Consider the following 19,081-nt stretch of genomic DNA (forward strand, 5'->3'; position numbering starts at 1 on the left):
GTTTATGCACATCCAATTTCAGCCCTAGGACCTGGCAAATGGTTTCAGCCATGTACACAAGCTCATTCTTTTTCTTTTGAGCTCTCTCTCTCGACGTAGGGAGTGCAGGAAAAGCAAATTTTTGGGTTAAAGGTCATTGATGTACTAATGAATACATATTTGTTATTGTTTTGCTCAATCATATCTCGTCAGTTGCGGTAAACATTTACTTTAACGATAATGTTGGATGGTATCAAGAACCTACTGGTTTGGCAATTAAAAAAAGAAGAGCATTGATAATTATTCAGTTTTCACAGAGTAATGTGGAGCATTTATCTGGTCTGTGACCTGTATGATCATAAATTGACTCTCTAGGTTTTGGACTGCTAGTTTGACCAAACAAAATACTCAAACATCTCATTGTGAGCTCTGTTGTGCATTTTGCATTGGTTTAGGCTAAACTAGTCTGTAAATAATTTTATATATCAAACTTAATACAGTAGGCTGCAGTCCTTTAAAGGGTTTATTATTTGTCAGGATACATGCAGGATTAATTAAAGCTATGCTTAACTAATATATTACATTTATAAACAAGTACATTTTAATATTAAGTAAGTCAATTGTTAAGATTTTTTTAGAAATAGATAGATAGATTGATAGATAGATAGATAGAAACCAAAATTAGGTCAAAAAGAGTTGTAAAATGACCACAAATCAAACAAATTTGTGACAAATGTAATAATATGACATAAAACAAGCCAAATGTAACACAAGTACAAGACACAAAATCAAGATACAAAAACAAAGAAAATGATCACAGAAATTAAAAAATAATCAACATGAAGTTTGTATTAACCAGAAAGAGCTGAAAAACTATGATAAAATATATTTACTAAGTAAAATAGGCCAAAATTACCATCATGGTGGTCATCACAGGCCAAAGGACTAAAATGAGACTACAGAAAGTTACAACTTATTATTTTGTGTGTGTCGGTGCAAAATTAGAAACATATTCAAGAAGTGATACAAAGTTATAGAAAGCTCCTGTTTGAGATACAAAACAGCAACATGTATATAATATATGCACTATGTCTCATTTTCACGTGAGAAGAGACCCCTTACACGTCTATGCTCAAGAGCTCAATGTTTCCCAATCATAATATTTGCATTACAGCTGAATATCATGTTGTAATGTGTGTACTATCCCAACGGATACATGTTTCTCTCTGTGTGTGTTTGTGTGTGTGTTTCACGGCAGTTGTAATACCCTAAGGATATACTGTTTCCACCTGACAACCTTACAAATTCATTAATTAAAAAGAAAAGAGGTGGGTGAGTCCTTCTGCTTTTGTGCACGTCCCCGTCACTGTTGTGTTTGCGGGGTCCTGGGTTCCTCCCTTCCCCATACTCGCACCCGGGGCGCGTACCCGCCCAGCGCAGTGTGTCCGCCAGGGGGCAGCTGTGTCTCGGTCTGAGGCTGCGCCGCTCCCGCTGCATCACAGAGAGGAAAATACCACCAGATGGCGGTTTAGGATTGCTGCTCTTCTCTGAAGGCGCGGTTCCGCTCGCACGGCCAATTTTCAATATAAATATACGAACTATATTAAAACAAAAATCGATTGTATATTTCGGAAGGTGATAATCGATTTGGCGATGGTTGTTAAAGGTGAGTGTCTTGTGTTTTTGTCGTGTTTTGTGCGGTGGGAAGGGAGACGGAACACAGATTAAAGATGGTGGACACAGACAGGGAAGACTGGTTGGTTGGGGGATGGGCGCTAGCGGCTAACGGAGGTGAATGTGCTTTCTCTCTCTTCCTCAGTTACATTATAGCCTAGCAGAGCTATTAGCTTTTGAGCTAGCCCCAAAATTTCGGTAAGACAACTTGCTAGAAGGGCAAGTGGTTGTCGCAGAGCCGGCCTCTTTTGCCATCATTTTCCATCCGGCGCAGGAGTTAGTCTTGTCAACAAATAAAGAGCCATACTGTGTGACGTGTTTTCTTGCTCTTTGCAGGCAGCATTCAGAGCATCACCTTCTCAATTACACCGCGTTATATGAATGTACAGTAATGCCTTCCTGTTAAGTGGTGCTTTCTGTGGTTAGGTTTGTCGTCAACTCAAATGTTACTTGCCACGTTGTTGTTTGCACTGTTCTCATCAGACAACTGTCAGTTCTGTTCAAAGCATACGTAGAAACACACAACGTGAGATATTAATGTGCACCCTGTTAGTACTTTTTCCTGTGTCAGCATCAGAATTCCAGCTTCTTGTCTTGAAGTTTAAGGACTTTTTTCCCTTGTGAAATAATTAACATGTTACATATTTCAATTTGTGACAACAAATGGATTTTTTTTTCATTTAAAATTGCAGGATTGAGTCCTGCATGTTTTTCTAGATTATTATGGCGCTTCTTTTTCCCCTTCCCGCCCCCTTCCGTGCGGGAAGCAGGCAACACTGAGCGGGGAAACGTGAGTCAACATAAGGGGGGATGGGCTCCACTAGTTTAAGCCCCAGCTCCCCTCTTCACTGACCCCTGTACAGCTCACCCTGTGCGGCGATGATAGCGGGTCAGGGTGACTCCTGGCAGTTGCATGAATCTTAGGTGATTGCATAACTGCTTTGTTTACAGTCAGCCATGTGATTTCTCATGTAGGCTTTCGTCCTGCTTCCCTGCCAACTTATCCTTTATCACTTCACAGTCCCTTAACCCAGTACTGCACAAATCACATTTAATTTAGTCTGCAGAGAAAGGTAAACATTGTGTTATTATAAGTTTTGCTTTAACAGTTTTAACCCTGCTTTTGTGTCAAACAAACAAACAAAAAATGCCTCTTTGTTAATATAATAAAAAAAAAAATCAAATACAGTATCCATTTTAAACATGTCACAAATTATTGTGACCATTTAATATGCATGTGGAAATCATATGAGGTTTCAGTTTTACTGACAGTTAACTTGTTCCTTGATATACACCATGTTCAAAGTATATCAAATTGGAAATTAGAGCCACTACCACAAGGCAAATAAAATAGCTAGGGTCCATGATCGCGGGCATATATACTGTCACTAATCATAAATGATGCCAACAGTTAGAACTAACAGTTGAGATGAGTATTTATGAAGTACTGTCTAATTGTTTATGCATCATGTCATGCAAATTTTCTGATTGGAACCATGTAAGTAAGGTTATTAAGTGGCTTGCTAGAAACTAGAAGCTTTATATTTTGTTCTTGAAACTTCATCTGGAGAAGGATCACATCTGCTGAGCATAATTATTGCAGCAGATTTTGTGATTTTGTGTGTATTTTGCAAATAAACGGAAAAAAAAATCACAGATGAATCGTTGGAATCCATTAGGGATCCTTTGGTGGTAACATGTCAATTGTCATTTTAGTAAAAAAAATGTACAAACACACTCACTGAGTGTACACCAAGAGGTTGACCCAGCTTTCACATTCCCAAGTTCTCACTTTAGTTGAGAATCCCTGGTGTCTCATGAAGTTCCCAGCCCTCTGGCCATAAAGACCCAAAGGATTCACCACCACATGTCTTGGTACCAGATAGCACTGGAGCAAAATTTCACAATATTTGTTAGGTGCTTTTAATATTTGGTCTCATCAATGTACATTCACCTCTGTTTGAAAGGCAAAACAAGTGCTCTGTTTTGCGGCTCATAAAGAAGAAATCATCTTTGCACAAAGTACTCTTAACAGTTCAATTTGTCATAAAGGATCCCATCTCTTTGATATTCACACAGTCTTCCTTTCTTATACACCACTCTGTTTTTGCCTGTGGCGTGGAGAATAAATCAGTTTGAAGCAGACATTCAGTGACATTTCTTGCTGAACACAGTAAAGGTAGCTGATATGTAGTGTCTGTCTTTTGTTGAAACCTTTAAATGACGTTAAGAGTGAACAGAAATTGTATATTTTCCTTGAATTACATGGCTCTTTGCTCTGGTTCTTCCTATTTAAAGCCAGTAAACAAAAATTAATGGCGTAATAGGACTCAGTAGTATCATAAACAAAGGGCAGTTTTTAATTAAAGGTTTTCGTAAAAAAAAAAAAAAAAAAGTCAATATATAATGCTTGCTTGTTTTGAGGAGAGCAGGTTTCAGCTATTATCTTTTTGCTGGAAAATGTTCTTCCTAAATAGGTCTTAATAGTAATTGGACACTAATTTTAACCTAAAAGTATTTCAGAGTTTGGTTTACTATCTTAAATAATTGTACATTTGCAAACTAAACATTCTGTATAATGAACAGAGCTATTTGACAGTAACTAAGCCTGAGTCTCTTCTTGCTCCACTGCAGTGTGCTTTTTGTTTGAGCTATATGCTTGTAATGATACAGCTCAGGGGATTATGTAATGGGTTTGACATTTGTCTGAGCTCATTAAATGGTGACCTTAATTCAAGATGCTGGCTATAGAAAAGAGCAGCATTTCTTGTTCATTCTGTTGTCCAGCTTTCGGTTGTTTCAGCAGTTACAGAAATGTCACAAAAAAAGCAAATATTACTGTCATCTGTCTTCATTAGTTAGTTTAAAGCTGTGCAATAAAACACAAGTCATGTAACTCATTTAAAAAGTGGATGATGAAAATGAGAATGTATATTATGAGAATGGCAGTGAATACAGAAAATTTCCAAATGGTGCCACCAGTTTTCCACCAGTTTATGTTTGGATTATGAGAAGCCATTGCATAGATTTGATCTACCATTCAGAAATGTTTTAGTCCACCAGTAACTCCAGAGGTATCGTGATAATCATTGAAAATTTGATGATAGAGATAGAATATAGATATTAGATGTAGATGTGATTTTCTTTTTTAAATATATGTGCTGCAATAATGCCATCATTTGGTTCGCACTTCTAGGAAAGCCATACAGCCTGCTTGTGCCAGTATGCAAACAAATCCACAGAACCCGGTTTAAAATAATTCTGCCACTTCTGGTTTGTTTAGGATTTGTTTAGGCTCTATTCATGATGATGATTCCTGTTGTGTTGCATCGCTATGAACATAATATGAAGTTGAATATGAGATTGCTGTGCTGCCACTTTATAAGTTAAAATCAGAAGAGGTAACCAAGCAGTAAAGAGAGAAAAGACACTAAAAAGTTACAATGCATAGTTTGTTTTTGCAATGGTTACTGTTCTATGGTAGCCCTGTGCAGTTTTACAGGTAGCACAGTGTGTACCTTTGGCAGCATTCAAAGCATTAGTTTTTTTGCAGAATCATTAAATGTGTTGTTTATTTGTAAAAGACTGATTAAAAGCATTTAGATCAACTGGCCGTAAATTAAACTGCATTACAGATGTTTGAGGTGTGCAGTTGAGGGCATGATGTTACATTTACTGATCAATACAAATAATGCCATTAGTTGTTCCATCATGTAATCTGTATTCAAGGAGCTGCAGATACAAAAGCCAGCAGAAGGAACCAGTTATCATTCACAGCACAATATGCAGTACAGGCTAATGGAGTATTAGAGAAAAACAAAAGTGAAACAAAACTGGATTTGTTTACAAGATGACTTTAACAGCTTTAACCACATTATTTAACATTTGTTTCCAATACCACTGTTTTTTTCCAGCGCACCTTGAATTATGATTTATGGTTATTGTCTGTGGGATCATTACATTGCATGTTTGAAACTGTCGGCGGTGTAAAAATGCGGAAGACTACCAACCTGAGCGTGGTAGAAACTGCCCGGCTGTTGGGAAACAGGGAAATTGCCTCTTGTCAAATAACACTGCAATGTAATGTTGACATAATGAGTCATATTACATGATGGCACCAGATAACAATGTCATCACCATGAGGCAAATAAAGCTTGTTTTTAGGGAGTATTTGTTAAAGCCATTGCATTCAACTGTCAAGTTGAGCACTAATGATATTAGGTGTGTTTTATCTGTGTGTTTCAGAGTGTTGTGATCTCTCACTGGCACTGCGGTGTGGCTCAGTGGTTTCTAGGATGAGCAGGCAGGCTTTACCTGCATCTGACATTAAAGTGTATTTTGTTGATGGCAGCTAAGGCATCTGTCACAGAGCTTTTTTGTTTGTTTATTTTTTTTTTAAATAGAGTGGATTTATTTTCTAAAGTCAAGGCACATTTTTGTCTTTTTAAGCCTTCTGTTGTTCTTATCCAGGAGCTTGCAGATACACCTTTTCTACCATTTTGAACCAGAAGCTAAAGCTTTAGTTTAAATATGAATAGTTTTTCACAGAGCAATGAAAACAGAAAGTCCAATAGTAGGTCCTGTTCTGTAGCATTTTACACATAGCAACTTCACTTTTCAGGAAAAAAACAACAAAAAAACACCTCCATCAATCCATTACTCTCCCTCCTTGTAATTTATTCATAACAAACAGAGGCAGCTCAGTCTCATATAAGAGTGTCCTCACACACATCAAGCTGGTGTGTGACAGCATCTTCGTTAAGGGTTGCAACCTCTGCACACATGAGGTCAGCCCATTTAGCCTCTGTTACTGTTTCTTGTCAGCTCATCAGAAACGGATAAACTTTGACTCCCTTTTCCAGCTCTGTGCTTTCACATTTGACATAATGCACAATGATGATCCCCAAGCTGAAAAAACATGACAGAGGCTAATGCCCCTGATTATCCATTTTGCAGTCAAATGGAAATTTACTGCCAACATAAAGAATACTTTCTACCTTTTGGGTAGACAAGGCTTTTTTCCAAAGAAGTGCTAAGTACTTGCACAGTAAATGCAGTTTTTGAGTCCTATGCAGGGTTGTTTTGTTAATCCTGCTACTACTCGTTCTTGCTGGGCCTGCATTCTCACAGATGCAGATAATTCACTCACTAGTTTCACTCCTTTTTTTTCTGCTTTTATCTATTAATATGTTAAACATATTTTCAAAGGAGAGAAAATAGCCAAGATGCTAATTTCACCTGACTGAATTTTTATTGTTTAGTCTTACTTTAATACTCATTTAAACTTGATTCATTGACACTATCACTGTGGGTACAGCTAGATAAGTGTTGGAGCTGGTGTTGCACGGGAGCCATAGTTTATTCTTTGACTATCTGCTCCCACAGTGGCAATGTATAACTCATCCACTCCTGTGGGATCCCAATCCCATTTCAGACCTTTTGCTCTTTATTTTACAGCCGCGCTCATTGCGATGCCTTCTGTTTACCGCACACAACCTATGTGTTTTTATTGTGACATTTTATAAGAAACCTTGTTTAAATCATATTTTTCTGATGACCACATATTCATTATCACTTGAAGTACCACTGCGTCATGTAATTTTCAGTGAGCAGTTGTTTTTCCAAATTCCACTAATGAGGTAATTTCACTTCCTTAATTTAAGACTGCTATTACTGTTAACTTGGTTTGACTCTCTGGTTGACAATTGTTGATATAAGCTTTCCATTGCCCACATGTGTAATATTCTCTTCTCTTCCCAATCTGACATCTAAGTGTTTTTAAAAACCTCTTCATTTGAAATATTTTACACCAAGGGTGCCCAAGTCTGGTCCTGAAAATCTACTATCCTGCAACTTTTAGATGCAACCTTTCTCCAGCACACCTGAATCAAATGACTGGCTTGTTACCAGACGTAGAGCTGAATAACATGTGGATGAGGGACTTCAGCCATTTGATTGAGGTGTGTTGGAGCTGGGGTGCATCTTAAAGTTGCAGGATAGTAGGTGTCCAGGACAGGACTTGGGCACCCCTGGCTTACACACTGAATGTGCTGATGTGCTACTTGAACAAAGAATTTGTGGTAAAAATGGCTTTGCACTGTTCCATTAAAAGAGATTGGAAAAGTAACATTTCTAAGACTGGCAACTATTTATATATTTTTTTTAATTTGGACCAAGTGAATTTATGTGGTAGCTACTAGACTGTTGTCGATGTTGGCTTTATATAAAAAAAGAAACCCATAAACATGGAATTTCATCTTTCAAGTTGCCTCATAAATAAGTTAATAACTATGACAAGTATATTTCCTTATACAATTTGTTTGAATTGTAAGCAAGATGAGCAGTCGTTAGATGGAAAAACATTTTTTTTATTTACATGAAAAGTATTAAATTCTTTGGTAATTTTGTATATTAGTTTCAAGAATCTTGTTTCTAGCTGCATTGCCCAGAATTACAGAATGATTGATGGTGTTGAAGAAAGTTAGATATCTTTTTTGTGATTAGTTGCTTGTACTGTAGATACTAACAGTACCATCATTTTTACATCCCCTCGTTCACCTCGAGATCTGTAAAACAAAACTCTGTATGAAAGCCTCAACCTTGAGGTTGTTCCACATAAGAACAGTATAGTCAAATATATAATCAGAGGGTAAAATTGACTTGGAGCAAGGATGGTAACAACATTCTTATCAGCAATTATGCAATCGCATCAGCACTTTAGGCTTCATTCAGGTCCCTTGTCAGGCTTTTCCTGCAACTCTGGAGCACAAAAGCTGAAAGCTGCTTCACCAGATAGTCTGTGTTTGTCATTTTCCTAATCCCTGACTGGAAAGAATTTTCTTTTTTTTTTTTAAACAATGTTTATCTGTATAGATGGGAAGGAAAAGTCCTGGATTTGTATTCAATTGAGAGGTGTGAAATGTATCTGTGGCTCCTCTGGGAGGGCAGTCTGTTATTTTATGAATAAAAGACAGGTTATGATGTATTATTGATTTCTTTTTGAGGCGTTAAAGTTTGCCTCAAGTTTCAGAGGCTGAGACTGATATCCTGCTTATCAAGACTTAAGAGATTTTTGTCTTGGAGATACGTGTATTCTTACTATGGCTTGGAAGGGATTTAATTAGTTATTTATGTTCAGTGCAGCCTGATCTAAATTTGGCTCCAGACCAGACCTGCAAATCCTAAAGGTGTCATTTACACAGGCAAGGTTAACAACTAGCCTTAAGCAAGAGGATACCACCTCCTCACCATTATCTGTGCCTGCCTTTTTTCTCAGCGATCAGTACGATTTGTCCACGGGCTCATTTAGTATTGATTTGATGGCTCTTGCCAAGTCAATTCTCTGGTTATGGAGGGGACAATGAAGTGGTTACCAAAGAATCAGAAATGCAGCAAACTGGGCTTGTAGATGCAAATATCTCACAGGTCTGTACTTTTTTGTTGTTTAGTAGTGCAACTGAAAATATTTTAATGGAACATTTTGCAATGAATTATACAGAAAATCCAGTGAGATGAAAAAGCTGTATATCATGGGTTCGTGGTTGGGTTAGTTTGATTATATCAGTTTCACAAGAATTCCATTGTTTCCCATGAGTGAAGATTTAATGATGAGACATTTGTTTTGGTTTTTTGTTTTCTACCTTGCACTGTGAAACATGTATTTACCCATCTGCTCTTTCAGCCTGTGTTCATTGGATTAAGAGACTAAGCTACATGCAGCGGCGGGCTCCAACAGATTATTTACCCATAAACCCTTTCTTATTCCCTACTGACTGCATGTTATCTCTCTTGCATTTTCCATGTACAGAGTATCTTTGCCAAAGACAGAGACACTTTGCCAAACTGCTTTCTAAATTCATTTACAGTTGCAGTGAAGATGGGGCTAAAACTATCAGAACACTAGAAAGAGCTTTTTCTGGTTTAATTTGGCTGTTTAAGGGCAACACATCACTCGTTAACAACATACATTATTTTGGAACTGGAAAACTTTCAGATCATCCCCATGCTAGTTTATATTTTACAGGTGGTGTTTAACCTTTCTGCTGATGTGTATCTGTTCAAAATATAGAGGTGCAGTGTCCAGTCCAATCTGGTTCTTGCATTTATTTGCAATATATGCAACTAAATCTTGACCCATAACTGCTTTTAATACAATACATATACAACCTTGACTCGGTTATGTGTATTTCCTTAATATCACCCAGTATAATACTTCCCAGAATGTCTGTTCATGATGGTGAAGCCAAGCAACTGGTTTTGTGCTCTGAGTCCGACCACACCTAAAATCTACAACCAACCACAAAAAAAAAAAAAAAAAAGAAAAGAAAAATGCTTCTAAAAGCTGTTTAACAAAAATAAAAATGCTCCAACTCTAAAATGGGCATCAAACTAAGGCAGACACCAAATAGTTTCAATTATATGTTAATATGTAGATTATATCAAACAGTTTAACCCAAAAAAAAGCAAAGATCCATTCATCGTCTTTCTTGAAAACTCAAGATAAATTTACTTTGCCAATATTAGTTTAAGTAGCACTGCAAAATTTTACATTTGACAAGCCAAAACAAAACAGTCTTATATTTTTACCAATGAAATGACTGATTATCATCATGTTTGCTAAATACAAGCATGTGTTCTATTAACATTCACTTTTATAGTTTTCTTAAAGTGGTTGCTTTATTAAATCTGTTGTATCTTCACCTTTTAAACCCTCAAATAATCTCTGGCAGACAAAGTTATTGTGCTTCAAATTTTCTTTTTATTAATCTTTTAACTTATATTCTGGCCAAGAGTTTTATTATGTTGAAACTGTTTTTAAATTAACATTCTACTTCAGTGTCTGGCCTTTTTCTTTTGATTCTCTTAGCTGCAGTCTATATCTGAACAGTCATTTTTTCCCCTCAGCCGGTTGTACATTATTGCTAGATAGCAGCTTTCTTTTTATTCTTTTTTGCTTTGACATCTGGCTGCACACATTAGCAAGCTTCTCCTGCTCCTGTGAAATCTTCGACATTCTGCTAGATGATTAGGAAGTAATGATGGGTGTGAGGACTAATGGCCTTCACTGGGACTGTGTCACAGTGTGTTTGTGTGTGTTGGTGTCCTGCTCCCATCCGGCTCTCTTTTTTTTTTTTTTTTTCCTCTTACTCTTTATTAGAAGTGAACGTGATGAAGACTGAAAATCTGGGCCAAGGTGAGAGAGCGCAGACAGATGAGAAAAACAAATTGGTGTGTTTCTACGCCGCTCCCTCTCCAGCAACACCCCCCCTCCCTCACTTGCACGGCTGCCACTTTCTCCCTCTTTCCCCCGACTTACACCTCCACCCATTTGCCCCCAAGCCCCCCTTCTTCACTCCTCACTCTCTCGGCTCCATTTTGAGTCTGCTGAAAGCAGGCAGCCATTGCACAATGATTGGGAGAAACATTAATTTCTTCCTCTCCTTTTTGCCCTGTTTATTTTTTTCTTATGATCTATTTATTCTTTTTTCACAGAGGTAGTTTTCATGAGATTATAGGGAAAAAAAATCTGTTTTCAGTAGAGATCTTATTAGTGTATGCAGTTCACACAGCATCTTTCCTCCACCCCTACTCTGCCAAGATCAGTCTTCGTGTGCGCCAGAATATGAGTATACAGTAGTTTGTGGCAACAACAGATGGATATGTGTGTGTTTTGTTTTGTGTGTGTGGACCATGCCTCTCTGTGTCGGATGGTTAATCTCCCCTGTGACATAATCATAATCTGGTTAAACCAGGCGGTCACAGTCAGCCTCAAGGCTTTGCTACATTATAAGGCCGAGGATCTTTGGTCTCAGCATGTATGGAAGCTGGCAGCATGATGAAATACAGTTATTGTCTTGGTGTTCAGCTCATAGCTGTGGCCCAGTGGGACCAATTGTGGTTCAAGCTTACAAGTCATACTCTGGTTAACCTTAATTGTTGAGGTTCTGTTTTTTTTTAATGTTGGTGTTAGAGGGGAGCTGTGCAGCATTCCTATTTGTTTGGACTTCATTTTAAGCGGCTACTTGTTCTCAGAATACAGACAGAATAATCAAAAGGTGGGAAACAGTTTCTCACACCTCAGTTAAACAGTTGATCACATCAAATTAATTTTAGACGGTAGCTATTGTTCAGTAAACCCGCCGCTTTCTACTTCCCCTGCATCACAAAGCAGGTGTAATTAACAGATATTGTACCAAAGGAAATGTTTTTCAGGCCTTTTTTTTTCCTCTCTTAGCTTGGCTTTGACATGATTTCATTTTGTTTTGAGCTTACAAGTATTAGTTTTAATCCACCTTCTCATGCTGCTCTGCTTTTCTGTAGACGATTTCTTGGAAAAGAATGTCAGAAAACACAAGTATATGAATATCCTGATGAAAGAGTATTTGACTTGTGATGCAATTTAGGTGCCAGCTTGTGATTTAAAGGTGATCCGTCTAAAAGATGTATAAATTTTGTCTCACACTTCATTTTTGTTGTTGGTTATTCATGCAGCATATACAAATCACATAGGCTGTTGTCTGCTCTTGTCTGTTTCTGTCCCTTTTTCCACAAACACATCAGTGGCAGTGTATTTCTTATTCTTTATTTCCCTCTGAACTGAAATATCTGGCTTCAGTTTTAATTGTATTTCTTCTATCACAGAAGAAATGGCATTTTGTGTTTCATCACTTAAGTTAGTAAATTAATCAGTCTAATCAAATTGGAGCCTTTTGAATTGAATCTGTAAAAAATTAATGTAACAGTATTGATGCTCAGCTGTACCGTGAATGAGCAAGAACGGAGTAAGTCTGGGAATACTAAAGCCCAATTTCCATAGCTCTTTATTTTATTTATTTATTTTGGGGATTTGAAGAAATGAAAAGGTGAAAATAAATGGTTTTAAAAAGAAAAATAGAAAATTTTACATTTAAAAAACAGACGTATGTGCTCACAAAGATTAAAATAACTCAACAGTTGATTCTAGTCTGTGCCAGCACATAATAAACACAAGACTGAGCAATATCCTCCCAGATATTATTCCATATAATCAGAGAAAAGTAAAATAGAATAGTAAGATTAAAGGTTGCATAAAAGAGCTCTCTTCATTTTCAATTATTATAAACTACAATTGTTTTTTTACTTCCTCAGGGTTTGGTCTGGACATTGATTCTCAAACTAGGGGGAAGAATTTAGCAGAGGAACTGATGTTTTGACAATTTGTAGTGTGTCTCAATTCAGTATCTGGATACTTTGAAGTGCAGATTCATCAGCTATATACGTCATCTTGGTGCGCCAAGCACTGTCCCAATTCGAAGGAGGCTCCTGATACACCCTGCAAATCTGCACTTCGTTTGGCCTCAAACGAAAGCTGCTGGTGATGCATCCTTCGCGGCCTCTTCCAGAATTCATTGGACCTGCAAAGTATTGTGGTTGCTTTGCAAAAACAACATCCACACAGGTCCCTGGTTCTTCGTTCCCAAATCACATGTCCAGCTCCAAAACAGGAAACCACAATACTCTGGAACACTCTTATTTAAATATCCAAAACAAAACACAGTTATTTCAGTTTCCCCTACACAATTTTGTAGACATGGTGGTTCTGTTGTACAGGGACAGCCGACGCTGATGCCATTGAATTTTTTTTTTTTTTCTTTCTAACAGAGACCAATCAAATAACAGGCACCATAAAAATAACACTGAAATTTCCTAGTCTGGGATTAATAAAGTACGTCTGATTCTAATTTAAATTATGATTCACTAATATGTACATCTAATGTGTCAGCGGCACAATTTGCATTCTGGCTGTTGACATTTTATTTTCCTTGACGTCTGAAAAAAAAATAGTTTTAAGGGAAATTCCCCCAAAGTAGCTCATTGATGCTAAGCTGCAGACATGCAGCAAGGAGATCCCCCTGCAGCTTGCTTCTCAAACCAGTCTTGCATGAACATTGTGGCATTGATGCGGTTACCTGAGCAGAGCTCTCTTCCTCGGTTGCCTTTCGCTTTTTAAAAAAAACCTCATCTGAAATTGCAACCATTGGTTAATACATTACGGTATAGCCTACATTGTTTAAGCTAACTAGTGTCAACTTCATTAGCCCTCGGTAGCCTTGGGAACATTTACTTAACTTACATAGCTGGTCGTCATAAATATCTTTATTGGAATATCTATTCAACTTGTAAAATCTAAAGCAACTTGTCAGCAGCTAGCTTTCCTCTCTACTGGACTTCACACGTAATAATAAGCTTGTAGGATGCTCTCAAAGTAAAAAAAAAAAACAAACAAAAAAAAAACTACAGAATGAGACATCGTCTTTTTTTCTTATCTTTGCTGAGAGTTGCACATGCGCAATAAAGTCCGTCAGTGTAAAAATATGGTGGCAGACGAGGGAGCAAAACGGCAGCAGAGGACGTCAAAAGTCTAGGATAACTTCAAAATAAATAAAATACACGTGAGATTTGTAAAGCAGACCTTGCGTACCACGGAAGTACGTCTGCAATGCTTGAACATTTAAAGAGGAGGAACATTGTACTTCCATAACAACCTCATGCAAGATTTCAAAGCTGAAAATGAAATAAGAGCCATTTATAATAATCATGAGATGCATAATCTACCATGATCTACCATGATCTACCATGCAGCTCCTTCCGTTGGGTTAGAAGATGCATTATAATATCCGAGGAATTTAAAATCTGTACTCATCCTTAATCTACTAGTAACCACATTAATCTGTAGCTTAAACTGAAAAACTCTGGCCCTCTCCTCTGAGTGATTTCTTTGCTTTACTAAATTTGGAAAACCTTGAGAGGAACATGGAAATTTATTCAAATTAGTAAATGTGTTCTTCTGAACATCTGAAATGTGGAGATGAAGGCCATTATGCTGCACCAACTGTCCTGCTAGTTTTAGACATTTTCCTGCACAGCACACTTGATCCATATGATAGCTTGTTTTCAAGTTCTGCCCAAGCCTTTTAATGACCCTTTAATAATTTGACTCAAGTGTGTGGCAGCATGTAAACATGTAAAATCTGCAGGACAGTGAAAAATATTCATATTTTTAAGGGGCTTGAAATAACTGAGATGCGTACAGAAAATAGTAATTGTGTTATTTAAACTGAATTAAAAAAAAATATATTTTAATTAGAACCAGTACTTAAAGGTCCAATAAATAATACTTAAATTCCCAGCAGCTGGATTTTTCAAATAAACAGATCCAGTAAAACCGCGTTGTTTACAGTGGGTCTGGTCCCAGTTTAACGTGATCATGGCAAAGCCAGTCATTCATGGAAACTGTTCAGTAAATGTCTCACTCATGAACAGTGGAGTAGAGCCAATCTGATGAGTTATCAATATTTTAGTACAAAAGCATTAACAAGCTAACGTTTATGCTGCTGTGGCTCTAACCTCGTTGCTAACGTAGATGCTAACATTAGCTTCATGTTACAATGACTGACCTCTTCAGGCGTATTTTAAGGTGGATGAAGGTGGATATGGTGGATCCAGCCATAGATGTTGCGGTTGGCTGGTCTTATTCTGGTCCCTCTTTATTAAGTTTTAATACCCAAAAGTTACAGCAGAGCTGAAGCCGCAGCTATGTTCACCTGTGCTGTTTGTCAATGATTTGATTGAGTACACGTGCATTGCGGACGCGTCTGTTTGTGTGATGTTACGTCTAGAGAAATGACAGCAGACAACAAAGCCATTAGATAGGAGATCGGACTGAGATAAGTCTCCTGTAAGACCCCAAAAAACACTATATTTGTCGCTACTCCTGCTTTAACAAAGAGGGTGCTAAGGGTCTAAATATAGCAACAGAGTCACTTATTTGGCAGCATAAGGGTGCAATGGGGGCAGGTCTACTTCCAGTATTTGCCCGGATTCACCTTCAGAAGTCTTTAGGAACATGTGAATCACTTTTTTTTTTCCAAAGTCAAAAATCAATATTCTATATATTGTGAAACCACACTCTGCTTTGCTCTCCCATATTTCCTTGTTCACTTGATCAGCTGAGCGACACTGTGCTGTGTTAAATGATGTTATCCGCCTGGAAACGTGTGTTCATGCAATATTACAATATTACATTATTATTGCAATATTACATTTTCTACTGGTGTCAAAAACTAAACCGGTATTACAACGAAAGATTTATTGCCCAACCCTACATTCCGCAAACAATATAGCCTCGGCTAAATCAGTGTCGCCAATTTAGCTACTTTGGTGCTATGTTTAGCAATTTTCAGACCCATCTAGTAACTCTATTTCAAAGAAGCGACTTTTTCTAGTGTTATTGGAGACTTTGGACACTGACGTGAAAGCACATTTCCTTCTCAATGAGCAGCGCTTCTGCAGGCCCCTCCCCCATCCATTAGCACGCATAGCTTCAGTCACAGTAGGATACATTCACCTCTGCTCCATGACCAGACTGAAAATAACGTGCAGAAGGAACTGTTTTCACTATCGCCAAAAAAGTGAAAAAGGGGACTTAGAAGGCAGCGTGACCAGAAAATATAAAAATGGATAAATACAAAAAGGAAAAACATCGGGCTAGCCTTCCCCAGATAGAAAGGGCTCAAGAAAGAGAAAGATTTTAAAAGGGATGCTTTAGTTGCCAGGGGGTCAGTTTTTTTTCCTCAAAGTTTGTGAACCACAGGGTTAGGACCACTGCTACCACAAAATTACAGTCACAAGCAATGCAGCATAAACTGACATCTTCCTTTGACACTATTTAACCTTGTTTATTTTCTTCAAATCACTTAGAAAGAATTATAATTTTATGCAGCTCTTAAAAAAATCACTTAAGCTTTGCTGGTGAATGGAAACCTGATATGCATCACTTCTCTCACTTCTTACTTTCTATCTTGAATAACACACTTCCTGCAGACACTCTTTAAATATTAACTCAAAATGCTGAAAGTTTTAAACCGTATTTGGTACTCTGTTTGACCCTCAAGCCAGCCTCACCCCACATCCCACCCCCACCATGATGTATTTTTTACAGATCTCAGCTTTGCCTCTTGCAATCAGATACCAGCATGTGGAAGATCTCCACCCTGTCTGATGGAGGATGAAGCATTTTCATTAGATAACATAGCTGGTGCAGGGCATGAATAGCAGAAGTGTTCTGGGATAAGTGAAATATTTAAAGTTGACATGTTTTACTAATACTAAAACTGAACTGTGCAGCCATACAATGTTCATACTGGGATGGTTATATTCAGTGAACTGTTGACTGGATGCTGGCAACTCGCCAGAGTGCTTCTAAAAATTGAAAAAGTTTCAGATTTGCATGTTTTCCTCTAGCGGTTTGTAATTGCAGGCACTATACTATTACATTTAATTAAAGGAATGCATCAGCTGTCACTTACAACCACTGATTGACATTAACAATGCTCCTAAGTCATTTCTCTGTGTTAAGCGTGTCTGTTTGTTATGCTTTAGCTCACCATCACTCAGTATTGCAGGCATATGCATATGACCTTGGTTCAATTTAAGTGTTGCCAAAAAAAAAGCTACAACTATTACATTTCTTTTAAACCATTAGTTTTTTATTAATTCATTTATTATTATTATTATTAGTAGTAGTAGTATTTCTTTGACTATGTGAGGCCTGGCTATCATACTGACCTTAGTGGTCTTCAGCTTTATTTAAATTAAATCCTTTTGAGGTCATAGACTCATTATATTAAGAGTTTGATGTGGATAATTGCCAGTGCTGAACCCGCTATTACATTCCATAAATCATCGTCTCCACGATTAACTCTTATTTGTGTCGCCAGTATGAAATATCACACAGCGTTCGCAGAAACAATAAAGCTAATTGGCAGCCTGTGCAGTGGTAGCTGTGAGAAATTTGGCTCTTCCAGTTCAGACTTACACATTAGGTTCTTGACTTGATTGCAGTTTGATTTTCTTGCTGTCACCTGCAGCGATGTACTTGATAACATCAGAAGTCTGAATGGCTATGTATGATTACAACCAGGTGCTTCTTGAAAAGTTTTCCTTCTACACATTTTAAGAGTTTCAGCACCCGGCCATTTGTTTTTTTTTTTTGTTTTTTGTTTTTTGTTTTAAGCAAACATGCATGCAGTCAAGACAGAAAGAAAATTTGCTGAGTCACTTTGGCCTCCCATCTAGAGGGCTCTCTTTCTCATTGTGTGGCAGTAGGATGACCTTTATGCCATGAGGTCCACCAAGATTCAGGTTAAAGTAATCTCTTTAAATCCACCCAAGCTTAAGTATTCCTCAAGTGGTTAGTATTTACCCCTGATGCTGGCATAGTACTCTATGGGGATAAATCACACAACAGCAGAGACACTGCCTCTGCCTCTTAATCCTTACATCTTCATTCTGCCAAAAAAAATGTTGTGTTAAAATTGCAATGCAGAGAATTCACAGCCTGTCAGGTAGGACAGGAGGATGTAGAAGTTGGTTTATTGTTACAAGTAAGTACTGGGGCTTATTTGGGTGAAATTCTCCTGAAGCTGAAAGTGTGATTTTTGATTAGATACTGAGTGGTAAACTGCCAGACTATTTTTATGAGATTTGTGCTGGATTTGTTTCTTTGGAAAATAACTTTGTAAAAACAAGTGCTTTGGAGGCGATCACGTCAATCTGTGCAAGCAAAATGGTAGATCAGTTTATAAGAGGTGATCAGGTGGCATAATTATCATACAAGGTGTGAAAAGTTAATCAGCTTCAGCCTAACCTTAATTCCCCATCAGCTCTAGTAAGTAAGTAAGTTGTTGTGGTGTAGAGAGACTGAATCTCTATCATGTGGCAGTCGGATGAAGCTTTGCTTTGCTTATGGCTGTAATATAAAAGAAGAATCCTCTCCCTCTACTTTAAGCTGAGTAGACAGGGTTCTCTGAGTGGACCTTTTACTTGTAGAAGCTTTGCTTTTAAGGTGATTGATTTTGTTTCCATATTGATTATTTTCTTTTTAGTCAGCCCAAATGGTGTATTATTGTTCAGTTAAATGTGCTTTTTCCTCCTAATTTTACCTGTTTGAGTTGACATGTTGAGGGAACATTAAACTTGTGATGTTTACAATGTGTTACTGGACTCTTTGCTATGTTGAGCAGAATTTCTTCTCAGCTCTACAAAAGTGTTATTTATTTAAAAGAAACTGCCCGTTTATGTGGTAAAGTTTTAAATTGATGAGTCAAAGCCTCGTATGGTGAACTCTCTGTGCACATCACTCTTGCTATGTTGAAATGCATAAAGAAAAGATATCCTGCATCTGCACAAACCTTGCAAGCATGCATGTGTGTAGTCTGATGATTCTTTACTTTTTTTATTGGTACATTTCTGCTTCTTTGGAATGAATATAATAGGTCATAGATGTTTTAGTGACTTTTGTTGACCTGCATTTTAAATAATTTGGAGTTCAGTTTTGGTAGTTTCACTGGTGTAAAGTTTGAATTTCTTTCTACTTATCTTGATGTTT

The 19,081-nt window shown here is 37.5% G+C and overlaps 1 protein-coding gene across 2 annotated transcripts in view; it reads left to right on the plus strand.

The window, feature by feature from the left end:
- Positions 1 to 1,494: 1,494 nt before the first annotated feature.
- Positions 1,495 to 19,081, plus strand: part of stag1a (stromal antigen 1a) — a 38,245-nt gene continuing 20,658 nt past the window's right edge. For both annotated transcript variants that reach the window (XM_041972943.1, XM_041972944.1), the window contains exon 1: positions 1,495 to 1,645. The gene's annotated coding sequence lies outside the window, so the exon portion shown is untranslated. The remainder of the gene's footprint in view (positions 1,646 to 19,081) is intronic.

Source organism: Melanotaenia boesemani, chromosome 20, assembly GCF_017639745.1.
Source record: "Melanotaenia boesemani isolate fMelBoe1 chromosome 20, fMelBoe1.pri, whole genome shotgun sequence".
NCBI lineage: Eukaryota > Metazoa > Chordata > Actinopteri > Atheriniformes > Melanotaeniidae > Melanotaenia > Melanotaenia boesemani.